Source organism: Chaetodon auriga, chromosome 14 (genome assembly GCF_051107435.1).
Source record: "Chaetodon auriga isolate fChaAug3 chromosome 14, fChaAug3.hap1, whole genome shotgun sequence".
Taxonomy (NCBI): domain Eukaryota; kingdom Metazoa; phylum Chordata; class Actinopteri; order Chaetodontiformes; family Chaetodontidae; genus Chaetodon; species Chaetodon auriga.
The window spans coordinates 8,305,796-8,321,410 of NC_135087.1; positions in this window are offsets into that span (position 1 = coordinate 8,305,796).

Below are 15,615 nucleotides of genomic sequence, written 5' to 3' on the forward strand. Positions count from 1 at the left end.
CAAACAGTGACACATTACCAAAATAATATAAATACAGAATGTGCACAGCATAAGCAGCGATATCCTGTTTGGATAAAGAATATTTGTGCACATTTTATGGCTCAGAGAGAATAATTAGAGCTGGTCAGTGCAGCCCTCAAAGCAGCCTCTTATTCCAGCAGTCCTGAAGAAAGACAGAGTACTGGAGTCACTACAGCGTTAGTCATCAACCGCAGACGTCACTTGTGTGTTTACTTATCTCTCTCTGCACTGCTGTTCTCTCCTCCATGGCTCACCTGCAATTATCCCAGCAGGCCACCAAAGAAGACAGTTCTGGCCAGAGCCATTATTCAAATACGGCCTCAGTCGTCTCATCACGTTGAGATTTCTGACAGAGACACCAATGAAGGGGAAAAAAACGTTTGTTTTATCGCTTCTCTGGAATAATAGATAGGCAGGTGACGGTGGCTGCTTGTTTGTCTCCCTTTGAGCGTCTCTCAGATTTCAAACTCGTGGACACGCGGCGCATTGTGAGTGTCGTTATTGACAGAGCAACCTGTTGGGCGACGAGCAGAGGAGGAAGCAGCAGCAGAGCTGCGCTTGTGCGTTGAGGCCCCAGAGAGTGAGGATGGAGACAGATGAGGGGAGTAGAGGGCTCTTACTCACTACTACACAAGAGCCAGTGACTCACATGGCGAACGCATGACGCAGGCATCTCACACTCATGCACACACACATATTTGCGCATGGATACACAAATACTTGTGTGTCCGTACACAAACACATTTGTTCTTTCTATCTGTCACACGGGCATATGTGTGTGTGCACGCTCGTGCAAAACAAAGCTGGCTGTCTCTTATTCACAGGCTGTGGAAACAGATTTGCCTCAATGCCTTCATTGTCCCATGAGGGGTGATGAATACAGAAAGAGATGTAGCACTGTACAGCAGGGAGGTTTGCCTTCCGTAGAGAATCAGTGGAGGAAAATTAGCACGCATGCAGATGTAGCTGTTGTGCACATCCATCTTTTGCATGCTTGTTGCACTAACGCTGAACAGTTGCACAACCCAAAGAGGAGCTGTTGGAGGAGAGACTCAGACGAGGTGCAGGGACGGAGGAACGCCACTGCCAACTTAAAGAACTGTAATAACAGTTTTTGCTTAATTCTTCGTGTTTGTCCACAAACTAAACATAATGCTCTGTAATCAGTGACTTTATCATGTCACAAAGTCATTACTGTGGCGCGCAGCTACACCAGCAGACGGGCAAGAGCTAAATTTGGGCCTGAGAGCTGAAAGTACCACAGCAAGTGTTCCTCTTGCATACTTTATTTCGTGGAAGTTTTGCACCCAGTTCAGGCCACGCTACTCATATTCAAACATGGAAAGTGACAGAATCTAAAACAGGAGAAAGAATTTAAAAGAGCTGATCTGATCATCAATCATTGCGTAACAGCAACTGTGCAGCATGCTGAACTGTGCGTGTAGGGATTAAAAAGTCTATATAGGGGCTTAGAGATGCTATAAGTGACAGTACAGTATGTCGTAACACAGAGCTATCCAGCCCTTTTACAAGTCTGTTCACGGGGCGAAGGAAGCCTGAAGGGGCCGAAGCAGCCTGTTCTATCACCGAGTATTACAATAAGGCTTATCCTGTTGGATATGGCTTATTCTGCCTCATTCAGATCTGCAGGCAGGCAGGAGGTAGAATCGAGCCTCTATATGATCTGAAGAGGTGGAGGGGGCTTTAACACCAGTGGGCCTATAGCTAGGTTTGTGTAGGTGTGACCTTGGGAAGTGATGACCTCATCAACATCCCTGCCTGCAAAGCTAATCTGTTACATTCTGAAGGATGCTCCTACGATGGAGCCACCCATGAAGGTGACATTGGCGAGCGGGCTGGTGGCGTGGAAGCACACCCCTCAACGAGGCACGCGCAAACACATTCAAATGAGGATTACGTGCACGCAGAGGCATGAGAGTGCCGTGCGTGCATGCAAATGCTGCACTCGTTTTAATCATGTGACATGAAGATCCATGAACAGTGTCATGATGAGCCGCTGCGACTGCCGGAACTACGTGAAACTTGATGTAAAGCCCCTCAGTAAACATCAGCTGATCACCCACGTGCCTGCAGCAGGTGTTGCAGCATGATGGTGGTTAAAAGGTCAGACCGCTTTCTCTAATCTGACCCTAAATAATGCTGGTTTTCCGCTCTGTGGCCAACACATGAAATTTACATATTCTACAGGAAATGCTGGACTTTCCCAGTGATATGAAGTAGTCTGGGAAACACCCAACTGCACTGCACCCAGCAGGTGTGGGTGAGTTTTTTTTGTTTGTTTTTTTTTTTTACCTCAGAGCTGCTGCTGCTGCTGCCCTGAATTGACTGCGAGTTACCAATGATGCTAACATGTGTGACAGTGTCAGCTTGTATGAGTATCCTTGCCCTCCTCTCTGTCAACACATGCCCTTGAGCAAGGCACGTCCAGCCGATGCAGTGGAGCTGATCAGTGACGAGGGACACGGTGGCGAAGCTGCCATGAAAGAGCAAAATGAGTGCGAAGCAGAGCATATGTGCATAATGTACTCAACCCGTATACCTCTGCATAAGTTTTTCAAGCAGTGGCACACGCTGTTGAAATGATTCTTACATATTTATTTATTTTGTTCTGCGTGTTTATACGGTGAATTAAAAAGAACCACGTTTCATGTGAATATGGGAACTGTGTGGCCCCTCGCGGACGCAAACACACGCACGCAAGCACGCGGGTGCGCGCGCGCACGAGCTCGCGCGGAGCAGCTGAAGCTCACCACTCTGGATCCTCAGCATCTTATTCTCAGTCGCTTTGCCTGGTGAAGGTAAAAGTATCGTCTGCATTCACAACGTCTGCGAGAGGTGAAATAGCACATGGAGTCGACAAGCATAGCCCTGAAAACGAAACGATTCATAACCCGTGTGTCATTCACAATTCTGTATGTTGGGATTATTTCTTGACAGGAGGAACATAAACTAACTATGAAAGAATTTATGTACTTTGATAGGACTAATGTTTCTTTGGGCACTGACAATGTGACTGCACTCCACACTGAGTTCATGGTGACCTTATACTTTCAAAGATGATCTAGTACCATTGTCAAATCCCTCCATCATTCCTGCAGTGACATATAGTTTCTCTGAGATCTTTGCATTGTCTTTCGTAGAGTATTACTGTAATTATATGCAGGAGGACTGCTGTTGTTTTTCGTTCGTGATCGGAGCCTGTCTGTTGTGGGCATGTAGTGCGGCCGACTGGTCTGTGTGTTCACTTCAACTGTGTTTCTCTCAGACTCAGAGGAAAGCATGAGTGGACCGTTTCAAGCTCCCCTCTCGCTGAATTGATTCTACTATGGGTCCTCCAGAAACACGGCGCCGAAACATGGGGGACATGCCTTTCAAAGTAGTCCTCGTCCTCGTCTTTTTTGACAGTTTTAACACGCCAAGTTTAACGCATTCGAGTTTTTGATGTCGCGATACTGTTTGTGGTGTCGCGAAAACGTGCGCACCTGCTGGTGACACCCGCTTTCCTGAAAATGCACGTTTCCAGCTCCCCCCTGTACCCAAAGATGGTATATTCCACAATTTATTCCAGGGAAAGACTGACAGTTTTTTGGGTCATGAAGCAGCTGTTCAAGTCAGTGGTTCGTCCTCCCTCCGCAAGAATAAGGAATTAGTACATTTCAAATTAGATAACGACAAACGTTGGTGCAAGAAGAAAAAAAAGTGTGACATTGTGTCCGTGGCACAAAATAAACCATTTAAACATTGCCAAAAATATTTTTTTATTGCCAAAAAAAAAAAAAAAAAATTATCACAGTTAATTTTCAACACATTAATATGAACAATGTTGTGTGTTGTTTATATTTTGCAGTTGCTTCAGTACAGCGGAGTGAATAAGTAGAACAAATCCCTTTTATAATTTTCGTGATATTAAAGGTTGAGAACTTCCTTCTCCCTCACACACCAACACACACACCAACACACACACACACACACACACACACATGCACACACTCACACGCTGTGGCAGACCTACAGTAGAAAGTGGAGTTGAACAATGGTGGAATTACTGTTGACCCCTCTTCAATAAATCCAGTCAACGTTAGGTTGTGCCTTGGCAATCCATCAGCCTCCTATATAGCTTCAAATTAGAGTTTTCATTCTGTGCCTGTTACAAAGGTAGACAAGTCAAACATCATTCAAACATCTGACGCAGCGCAACCTGGTTATTATAACTTTAATGATCAGTACATCTCAGGACGCCTTTTAAATGTGTGCACCAACATGTGACGTGCCTGCATCCATTAATACTGTTTGTGTGGAGGGAAAAAAAATATGCGTTTATGAGAAGTGACTGAATTTGTGCTGCATGTGTGTACTGCTGATTGTTTTTTTTTTTTTTTGCATGTGTCAGTGTGTATAAGTGTGTTCGCGCATGCAACGTGGGTCAAGCCCCTTGGAAACAGCAGCAGAGGTCCTCTGCTTTTAAGTGGATTAAAACTCCAGCACAATCCCCCGGGCCAGCAGGCATTGGACAGACTGGGTGTAGTTTAGATGAGGACTTAAGACTGATTATCTCTCATGCTGCCTTTGTTTTTGCTGCTACTGTTGCGTATATGGGTAATACTGTACAGTGTATTGAAATCTGTATGTTGTACATATTAGCAGGGAGATGGGTATTGGCTAGTCAGTCTGCAAATCAGCAGCGTTGTGTTTTTACCATCTGTGTTGAATCTTTCACTGAGTTTCAGCCCAGCTCCACTTCGAGCATCAGCTGTTACCAACTTTGTCGTGCTGCAGCAGTGGAAAGATTCCTCAGCTCTGAATGTATACCTGCACAGTGTTTATGTTTAGTCTGCCGTCATGCAGCCTGTCTTATCTACGCTGTAATATGTGAGCTCCTGTTATGGTTTCCCTGGGACCCAGTGTGTCACTCCCTTACTTCTTGCAGTGTGTCAGCACCAATTAACCAGGTCAATATTTCTGTGCTGCAACTGTTGGATACTACAAAAATGTTTTGGTGCTTAACTGCATGACCAGTGTGTGTCAATCTGGAGCGGCCTGTTGTACAAATAAGAAGATTTACTCTTTATTTTTTTGATTTGCATGATGGAGTTCTTTACTTAAACTTAAACCTCAAATTATCAATATCATAAAAAAAAACTATTTTATTATGAAGATTATCACTTTTCCTAAATGTAAAATATCAACATGTTTCTTTCACGTCTGTGTGAAGCAATATGTTTTGTGAATTCGGTGGTTGTTTTCCTTTTTGTGACTCCCCATGATCTTCATAACCTCTATAATCTCCTTAGGATTTATGAGGCTTGGAACCAATGAAACAAATTAAATGATCCAGCTTTTTTTCACTTCCACACATGTCGGGACAGAGGGATAGCTGTTGTTTTATTAAGTGAGCATCACTAGGTTTTAAAAAGCAATGACACTAACTGTAAATGAAGTCATGTACGCTATAGTTGGGATGCTCTGGGTGTGGATCTGGCTTCTGAAATCACATTATCTGCTCTGTCTCTGTCGCTCCCTCCTTCCCTGTCACTGTCCACCGTGTGCAACCCAATGATGCAGAGATGCTATAAAATTAGTGTTTAAGGAAGTAATGACAGTCGAAGAGCAGTGATCCCAGCCAACAAGATAACAATGTCTTTGGCATACGGAGGGCGATGTGCTCTACTTATCTGACGACTGTATATAGACCCCTGAAGGTGTTTTAGACACTGATGCATTTTTTTTTATTTTTTTGCGTTTGTTGTACCCTTGAAATTTCATTTGACAGTGCGTCTGACATGTAGGATGAGGCTTTTTTCACTTCCAACCTTGTAGGTTTATCACCATGTTACAATTGGGTCCAAATGTCAGTTTGTGCAGCTGTGTATGTCTTTGACTTAAGTTTGCAGCACCGGCTAATTTTCTACTTTGTTGGATTCAAGGAAATAAAATAAAACCTAAAATAAGATAAATAAGATAATCGAGCAAAAGGCTGTAAATATAACTTTCCAAACAATCAGGTGGGTTTGCCATCAACATGGGGGGTGACAGTGGTGCCGGTGCTGGACCAGAACCTGGGGAACCTTTTTACAAGCTGGCCTGTAAGATAAGATACAACTTTACTGATCCCATGCTGGGGAAATGACATTGTTACGGACAGCAATAATAGCAAGAATAAATAAGGAGATGTAGGAAAAGAACAAACAGACAGAAAAAGGAATACAAAATAGAATTAATTACATATACAGTATATGTGTACATTATGTACAAGAAGTGTAGAAAAATAAAGCTGCCTCAAAAAGGAAGGCTCAGTTTCTCAGTGGTACGTGGTAGGATACGGATAATGAAAATATACTCCCACTGGTTTGATAATTCTGAAACAAAACGTTGTAGATGTTCGGGTTGTCATGTGCACTTACTTACCCCAGAAAGATAATCAATTACTAATAAGTCATTGATCTCATTAAAGTTAAGATTTGGTTGATTTGGCGGTTACTGGTATTACAAACCTCAGTGATGAATGCATTGAATTTCCTGTTAGTGTTTCATAATTAAAGCTCTCCACGTTTGGCCAGTTGAACACTCTTAATGTGAAGCAGCAGCTATAGGACGTCAGCTGCATTATAGTACCATAACACAGCTGAGGAGAGGGGGAGTGAAGCTGATATCAAAGAAGTAAAATTACAAGCAGTAACACCGGACTGCATGCTACCTTGTTTCCTGTGAATCACTTGTATGTGTGAAAAGCATTTGAATCCTGCCAGGGAATGGCGGACTCCACCACTAACAATGACATTTCGTATAAAGAGAGATAATTACAGAGTGCACATGCACTGACTGCTGACCATAAATGGTATAAAAACAAGGTTTTCTTCTATGAAAATCTTAAGGATTATAACACAGAATTCACTCAGTGAGGAAAGTTCTGAGCAAGCTTGTAAGCTAACATTAAGTTATTACTTAGATTAGAGCAGAATAGAACAAGGCCTAACCAATGTGCATGGTGAGGACGGCACAACAGACTATTATTGAGGCAGTGATTCTACTGGCATGATGCACGAAGCCACAAGTCTCTTAATACCTGCTGTAAAGCCGATGAAAGATTGATATTAGCTCAGAATGTGTTGAGCTTCTATGCTTCTTCTATGCTTAGATCTTGTGTGCTGATCCAACATTATCTTCTTCACTGCCAACTTGACTCTTAGCTAGAAGTGACTAACCTAACTACTCCAGGTGTTGATGGACTGAAATAGATCAATCTCTCTGCAGTTAGAGTTGAATCCCAACCACTGCACGGCGTGGCCTTCGTACAGAATCCAATCATAATTGCAGAAATCATTGCAGCCAATCTTTTTCCACACTTGCGGTCTGATAAGGCCTCTTTTTTTTTCCACAGCAGAGTTGTTACGTTGTGACACCCACAAAGAATTTGGATAGGCAGACCCTAAACCTCACCCTGACCCTAACCCCAACCATGACCAGTCACGCCTCTTTCTGCTATTATCAAACATCAACCGTTCTTGTGCATTCAAGGGCAATGACTTGTTGGCGAAGTGTGATTTCTGTGGTTGGAAAGTAAACCCCACCTACATTACACAGTTATTATATTGTAACTCAAAGAACATGTGTAACATTCGTGTCAGGTGGTGGCAACAGTGTCTCAAACTCTGCTACATTCAGTTCCTCACTCACTTTATCTGCCAGTCTACAGCTGACCACAGAATTGAATAGAAGTTCACTCCATTGCTATTTTTGCAGGCACTTGTAGACCTTTCTGTAGATCCTTGTGAATGATTCGTCCCATTCTTCTGGAGAAGCTGTGCTAGCTGCACATTAAGCTTGTCTTTGCAAACTTTTCAGCCTTCGTGATTTTTTCGAGAATTGTGTTGCCAGTAAAGCATCGGCCTCTTCAGCTGACAGATGAATGACACTTTTGCTATTAATGCTATCTTTTTTTTGTCAAACCGAGCCTCGAAACTCTCCTCCTTGCTCACGACACATCTGGTTTCCTAGGACACTTGTGGTTGCCTAGGAATGATGTTAGGTTTTACATGGTGATGACATCACCCTACCCCCGATCCTCAGGGTTGCTGCGACTTTAGAAAAGCAGGTTTAAGTGGCCGGAACAGGGTCAATTTTAATGTCTCAGAACCAGTGTTTTGCAATGAAAATGCTCAAAATTTAGTTCAGAAACCAGTTCCAACACCAGTCCCTCGTTGGTGGAAAAGCCTCAGGGGTGAAATGGGATCAGGCCCCACAGAACCCCACTGTGCATGTGTGTGTGTGTGCTTGTGTGGTGGACGCACATATACCTGCATGTACACGTGTTCTTACATGTGTGCATGTCCATGAGGGTGTGTGTATGTATATGGGCGTGGATGAAAATGTGTGTGCATATGTGTGTGCGCGTGTGTGTGTCTACTCCCGCCAGCCTCTAATGGGGATCATGTGTGGAGTCAGCAGCGCAGACACACAAAAACATGCTAACCCCCACCCCCCATGCACGGTCCGCATTAACACGCATGTGCACGCACACACACAAACACACGCGGACATGCACACAAATACACACATAGAGCGTGCTTCAGTCAGCGAGTTAAGAACAACTCCTAGGGGAGATAAAGCACCAGTTTCTGTGTGCATGTGTGTATGTGTGTATGGCAGAACACACACTCTGTTTCAGAAGGATGGGGGTTTGGTTGGGGGGGCGGTGGAAGGCGGAGGGGGAAGGGAGTGAGAGGAAGGGGGGTGAAGAGAGAAAGGAAAAAGATATGGGCAGTGAGCACAGGCAAAAGGATGGAAGGGTTGTGTGTGTGTGTGTGTGTGTGTGTGTGTGTGTGTGTGTGTGTGTGTGTGGACAAGCAGCGAAAGAGAACGAGAGGGAGAGAAAGCAGAAGATCGACAGAGAGGATAGAGTGAATGGCTGAGAATAAGAGAAAGAGAGAGAGAGAGAGAGAGAGAGAGAGAGAGGTTGAGGGGCCCTGTGCAGGGGGGAGAGGAGGCCCTGTAGTTTTAGCCGAGGGGCGAGACAGTCAACAACACGTATCCAAACCTTCAGACAAACCTCTTCATCAGGACAATAGCAAACCCACTCTGCGTGTTTGTAACCACCACAGCTTCATCCTCTATCGTTTCGGTTCATTTCCAACATTGTCGATGTTTCCTGTTGACCCCGAGAAGAACCCGAAGCTAAGTGATGGGGATCTGAATGTGAGGTGAATCGTCAGGGGGATTGTTCAGCGCACACTCTCTAAAGCAGGAAAACGACGGTGCTCCAAATGAAATCAATGTTCAAAACTGTGTAAATGGAAAATTATTTCTAAGTAATGATCAGGCAGGTTTGAACATTGAGCTGAAAACACAGCTTTGGGCCATCAAAAAGTCTCCAGCACTTCACTTTTTCCTTCCTTGGCTTGAACTTTGTTCATTGTGTGTCTGGTGAGCTGCCATTCATCACTTTTCTTCATTAATATTCTGCTTATGTTACTATTTAGATTCTAGTTTTAGATTAGTCCACCAATTTAGCATTGCTCTTGTAACACTGACACACACTCTGTTTACATTACCCACAATGCAATGCGGCCACTGCCAGTTCATGTTGAGATTGCATGGGATTGGTGGGTGTGCTATGCTAGTGGCAGCTAGTGAAGCCCCAAGCAGCTAGCCTCAAGCAGACATGAGGAGCAGGCTTCAGAGCTCTGGTAGGCTAACATCTCTTTGACTTCAAACCTCCTGATTTTTGTTATTTTCAAACTCGTTGTCTAATCAACTTACCCACAGAAACATTTGCTTACCAAGCTCGTGTGCACAGCTAACACTGAGCAGAAGCTAAAGATTACACTTTGCAGAAACCTGATAAGCCATTCAGCAGTGTAAACTGAATATGCTACTTCTTAGCAACACAGACTGAGGCTCATGGGTATCGTGGTATTTAGAGTTATACTGGTGGAATAAACATGGCTCCTCAGAAACAGGGCCGAGATCATCACAGCTGAAGGCCAACGCATAAAAGTACTCTTCTCAGTTAGTAACTTTGTTTTTGTGAATTAGATGAATAAGTAATATTAAGCTATGACAACACAAGATGTTCACAATAGAGATAAAAATTCATAAACGTGCTTTTACAGGAGCAGTTGTTAATATATTACGAACTGACTGGGAATAGCGACATTGCGCAGAACACACTGTTCTCAATCTCACAAGGTGACACAAATATAACATCTGAAATTACTCTACTAGTTGAAAGAAAATAACATCTGTAGACTGTCTGTGAGGCCAATTATACCACCGCACACTCATGTTTGTGTCTCTGATAAAAAAAAAAATAAAAAAAAGGTCTTGTAACTGTTCAAACGTTTTCAAGAGGGCACGCAATCTGGATCCAATTTGACATCCAAGTCAACATATGTTTCTGTCGCGAGCTTTCAGGTCAAATGTAAATAAAAGGCTGTGAGCGCTTAATGTTGTGAATTCTTCACACAGAAGACGAAAGAAAATTGCCACATTGCTGAATCCATACCAAATGTATGACTTATGCCTTTGTGGCGCATTGTGGAAGTATGTGGAAGTATAAGTCTTCTATGCTATAGTCTGTTTAATGTGTTCTTGTGTTACCTCCTGCTTTACTGGTAGACTGATTCACGTGTTTGGTGCTGAATTAAGGTACAGACAGTCAGACACTAGCTTTCTTTACAGCTACATTTTCATCTGAAATGCCCGCTAGTAATGCAAAGATAACAATGGCTACATTTACAAGCTTAAAGAATTCCCATCTCAGCACTTACCTGAGAAATTCCAGTCCATTGTTGACATATGGTAGCTAAACATCTGTTGAAATCAACCACACTATCTGATTACGATAAACACTGTTGACATGTAAACAGTCGGGTCGTTTCACTTTTGGTTTTGGCTGCTAACGGGACACAGCTCTTCATTCTGAAAGCAACAAGATGGCTAGAGATTGTGGTCAAATCTGAATGGTTGGGGTGAATAGGGGAGAGCCCACAGGAAGGAGCCGACACAGGAAAAGAAAAGAGAGGCTAAACATGTGAAAAGCAGTCTTTCTCATTGAACTTTCACAAAGCTTTACAAGTGCTGTTTATTCAGAGCAGCATGTGCATGTTAACAACTTAACTCCCCATTTATGAGCTATGGGCACAAGATCAAGGTTAGGCTCCATATTCCCGGTGGCATCGACACACACAGTCACTGCAGTTGGTGATATGAAAAGATAATATCTTTTATGTATTTACATAGTGTCCAAGCGAAATCAAATTAGTAAGCAGGAACCTTAGTTGTTCCTGAAGTACCTGTCATTAAGTAAGCTCTTCTCATTGGACCAGAGAAAATTTCAGGGTCTTTCACCGGCTGAGCAAGCCCAGAGGATGAGCTAGTTACCAGCTGCCACATGATACGGTGACGCTTTTCACCATTATTTGTGGTAAAGTTCCGTACGGCATTTGACAGCCTCAAGTAAAGACAGACTTTAATTTCAGGTTTTTTATTCCAAAACTAATGTCGGTATTATTGCTAACTCGACTGTGGAACGACAATATGTTGTTTTCACGCCAAGGCAAGGCAAAGCGTAGCAATGACACTGTATCACCCGCTTTGACGTGCTACCGGATTGCATCTACTTAAACATTTTGGGAACAATGCTTTTATGTGTTTTTGTTATTTTTGTTGATAGATAAACTTAGAGGAGATGATTGATAGGACTCTCATGGCTGTGCATTAAGTATGGAGCAGTGAGGTGACTGACCTTGCTTAGCATAAAGACTGAAAACAGGTAGACAAATCTGTCAAATTATTAAAAATCTGCCTACTAAAACTTCTAAACCTCATTAATTAAAACTGTGTATCTCGTTAATTTGATCTGTGGCAAAAAAAAATGTAAGAACAACTATTTTCTGGTAAGTTTTTAGCAAAGAACAGCCGGGGGCAGTGACTTTCTGGAGTGAAGAAAGTCAAGAAATAGCTCCTAACTTCCACTAAAACCTGAAATTATTGTATTTACATGTGTTTTTACACGGATTAAACAAGATAGGCCGACATTATTTTAAGCTGCGATCTTACGAGGTGCCTGGAGGCGAGCCACGCTGGCTGTTTCCCCCCTGCTCCCACTCTTCACGTTAAGCTAGCCTCATGGCTCCAGCTCCACACTTGACACACAGACACCAGAGGGCTAACGATCTTCGGAACTTCTCATCTTACCCTCCGCAAGAGCGAAAAACAGGCACATTTCCTTTAATGACATGTAGCGTGCATTGCAGAATTCCAGAGAAAATAAAAATAAACAGAGTTAAATGGGCTTTGAGGCTTTAGGTTTTCCAAACTCAAATGAGTCGTCAGTTCCTCAAAGGTCCCCACAGCTGAATAAGGTGAAAGGTCGTTAACTTCTATGTTACTGTGTCAGATGCTTACAGTGGGTGTCTGTGAATCCTTTTCTGTGTGTGTGTTTATATGTGTCAGTCCCTAAAGGCATGTCGCTGTCAACCCCGGGAACTTGTGCGTCTGACTGTAAGTCCACAGTCCTGCCCTGTCAGAAATAGGCCGGGTTAGGTTAGAAAATGTTTCATAAGCTTAGACTGACCTCTTTCCTCTCTGCTTCTCCCTCTCTGCCACCCCCACCCACCCTACACCCCTCCTCTTTCTCTTGGTGTCGCTGCCTCCCTCTCACCCAAACATTAAAACAGCCAATACACAAACAGTATCCTGTACTTTTATGACAACATCCACACTGACACCTGAAAAGTCTACTTTTCATACTGTCTTCTCTTTGCTGCGCCATATCCCAACTTCCTCCACAACTCCCCTCTTCATTTTTAATCTCTCAGAAAAGTCTCCGTTCTCATTAATATTTCCTGCATTCTGTTTTCTGATAGCTTTGTGCTCCAAGAGTAATATCCTCCCCGCTAAACTGACTGAGGGAGGTGACTGAAATACTTGAACGTATATGACACTATGTGTGTTTGTAAGAATTAATGTGCACGTCTGGATGTGCAGGTGTGGCGCCTTTGCACAAATGTGTGTGTGTGAGTCTCTGTCCATGCGTGCAGTTGCTGGTCTGCATATGCATTTGTGTGTGTGAGCATGTAATTGCATGCATGTGTCTCCGTGTTTGTCTCCGTCTACCATTTGACTGCCATCTGAATCTGTGGCACGTACAGCAGAGCTAAGAAACAGCAGATAGACAGACAGGAGGAAGGCAGGAGGGAGAAAAAAGGGGAGGGGGGGGGGAGGGAAGCGGGGCAGGAGGGGTGAGAAGGAGTGAAGAAGTAGAGAACAAGTGAGGAGGAGGGGGGAGAGATGAGGAGAGAGAGCAGAGGAAGAGAGACAGGCAGAGGAGAGACGGTGAGCATGAGAGAGTTAGACAAATAGAGATACAGAAAGAGAGAGACAGGCTTGGAGGAGGGGGTTGGGGGGGCATCAGCATACAGAGGCAGTCTGTGGTCTTCCAAGCAGCAGCAGCAGCAGCAGCAGCAGTAAAAATAGGGGAGAAGAAAAACAACGATGGTTTGAAAGATTAAATTCCTGTTGGAAGAGGAAGTGCAAAGAGAGGGAAGGGCAGAGACTGAGGGAGGCGACGGGAGAGCTGGGTGCCGTCTGGGTAAAGGTGCCGGGTTTGGTGCATGTTGTTTAAAGGAAAAATCCACACTAAAATGCTCAAAAAGAACAATCGGTGATGAAGGACGGTTACCTTGGTGTGGGCAAGTGAGATGATGAAACATTGTCTGCACAGCCACCATGAGGCTTGGAAGCAGTTTCTTCACTTGCAGCTTGTCTGTTTAGCCATGCAGGTAGCTAAAAGTCAAGGTCTTGAGGTGTCGGCATCTAAATATTGTACATGCATCAATACAGTGGAGCTGAATGGAAATCCAACTCCGTTATATTGAATTTGCAGCTTGAAGCTCTCAAAAATGACATTTTAATTGGTTTGCCAATGTTATCGGTGTTAATGGGGACTATTTCTTTGATTGGAGATACTTCCTACTAACTGGTGACAGTGAGGTCCGACATAATTTTTCCTATTGAATCTGTCAACTGTAATTTTACAATGCTGGAGGCACTGCCAGTGGAATTGTGTTAACCTCCATTACACTGGGCTGGTGGCAGACGTCCTGAGGTGTGTTCAGACTGGATGCATAACATTTTTGTCTCACGTTATTGACTCAAATTTGACGACTAGACTGTTTGATTCGCCCCAAACAGCCAATGCACCGACTGTACAGACGCTAGCTGTACGTAGCTAGCGACCGGCCGTACCTGTAGAGTGTGACTGTGTGAGTTTATGTGACAGCTCAGATGCACCAGGAACTCCGGTTCTTTCTCTCATTTTCTTCCACTCGCTCTACTTCAGCTTGTCTCTCTACATTCATGAGGCAGCAACACAGCTTTGGGATAAGCGCACTTTTTTTTGCTTCAGTTAAAACACTCTCAGCTTTTGTGCACCTATCAATTTGCGTCTATTCATGTCCACTCATGCCTTTGCATTGACCAATTTTTGGGCCTCGCCTAGAAATTCGCTTGTGTTGTGTATGAACACACTTTAACAGATGGAAGCTGTATTTTTAGTCGGCGACACACCTTGACTGGAATAACTTGCTTTCCTGCTCTCATTTTGACACTAATGCTCTCTTCACACTAGAGGTCTTCACAGGTCCAAAAATTGGCACCAAAACCAAAAATACCAAGAAATGTACTCACTGGAAATGAACCGGAACTGTCTATTATTTGAGAGCTGGGACTGTGACACATGAAGAACTAAGAAATGTTGGACCTGAACCTGTACCGGGCCTGTGTATTATTCGGAAGCTAGGAGCTGGACCCATGCAGAACCAACCAGTGCCAGACCTGAATCCGAATTGGACCTGTCTGTTATTTAGAAGCTGGCACAGAGAAATACCAGACCCAAACCCAGACTTTACCTGTCTATTATTTGAAAGTTCGGACCTTCACTCATGAGGAACTGAGAAATGTCGGTCCCAAACTCCAACCGGACTCGTCTATTATTTGGAAGCGGGGACCCGGACTCACGCAGAGCCAGGATACATCAGCCTCCCGGCCAGGAGAGTTGACACCGGTTTCACTTTGCGTCTTACCTAATGTAATGTCAGTAGCCTGTTTGCGGCCGTGATGCTTAAACCATCCTCCTTTCCAAGAAAGTTGATCGAATCGATGCAGGTTTTCTGTAATTCCTCTCTTGCTGATTGAAACAGCAGAGCTAATCCGCTCGTTATTCCACCTCAAAACGCTGCTTGCTTTCACAGCGACACTTGACGAACGCGACTGATTTAGAATCAGCTTCCCTGTTTTGTTGCATCGAGCATAATGAAGGTAACTTCAACTGTTTGCCCTTTTGAACTGTAATGATTGCTCATTGGTTGCCACAGCTACTAACATTAGCATTGCTAATTTGCGCTCATCTGCGCTCTCTGAGATGAGTCTGTTGTGGCTCTTGTGGTTTTTTCACCTTATTTTCCAGCTGCACTTTGCCATAGTAATGTTACAATGTTGCAAATTAAAACACACACACATACACACACACACACACACACACACACACACACACACACACAGAGCACAGCATGA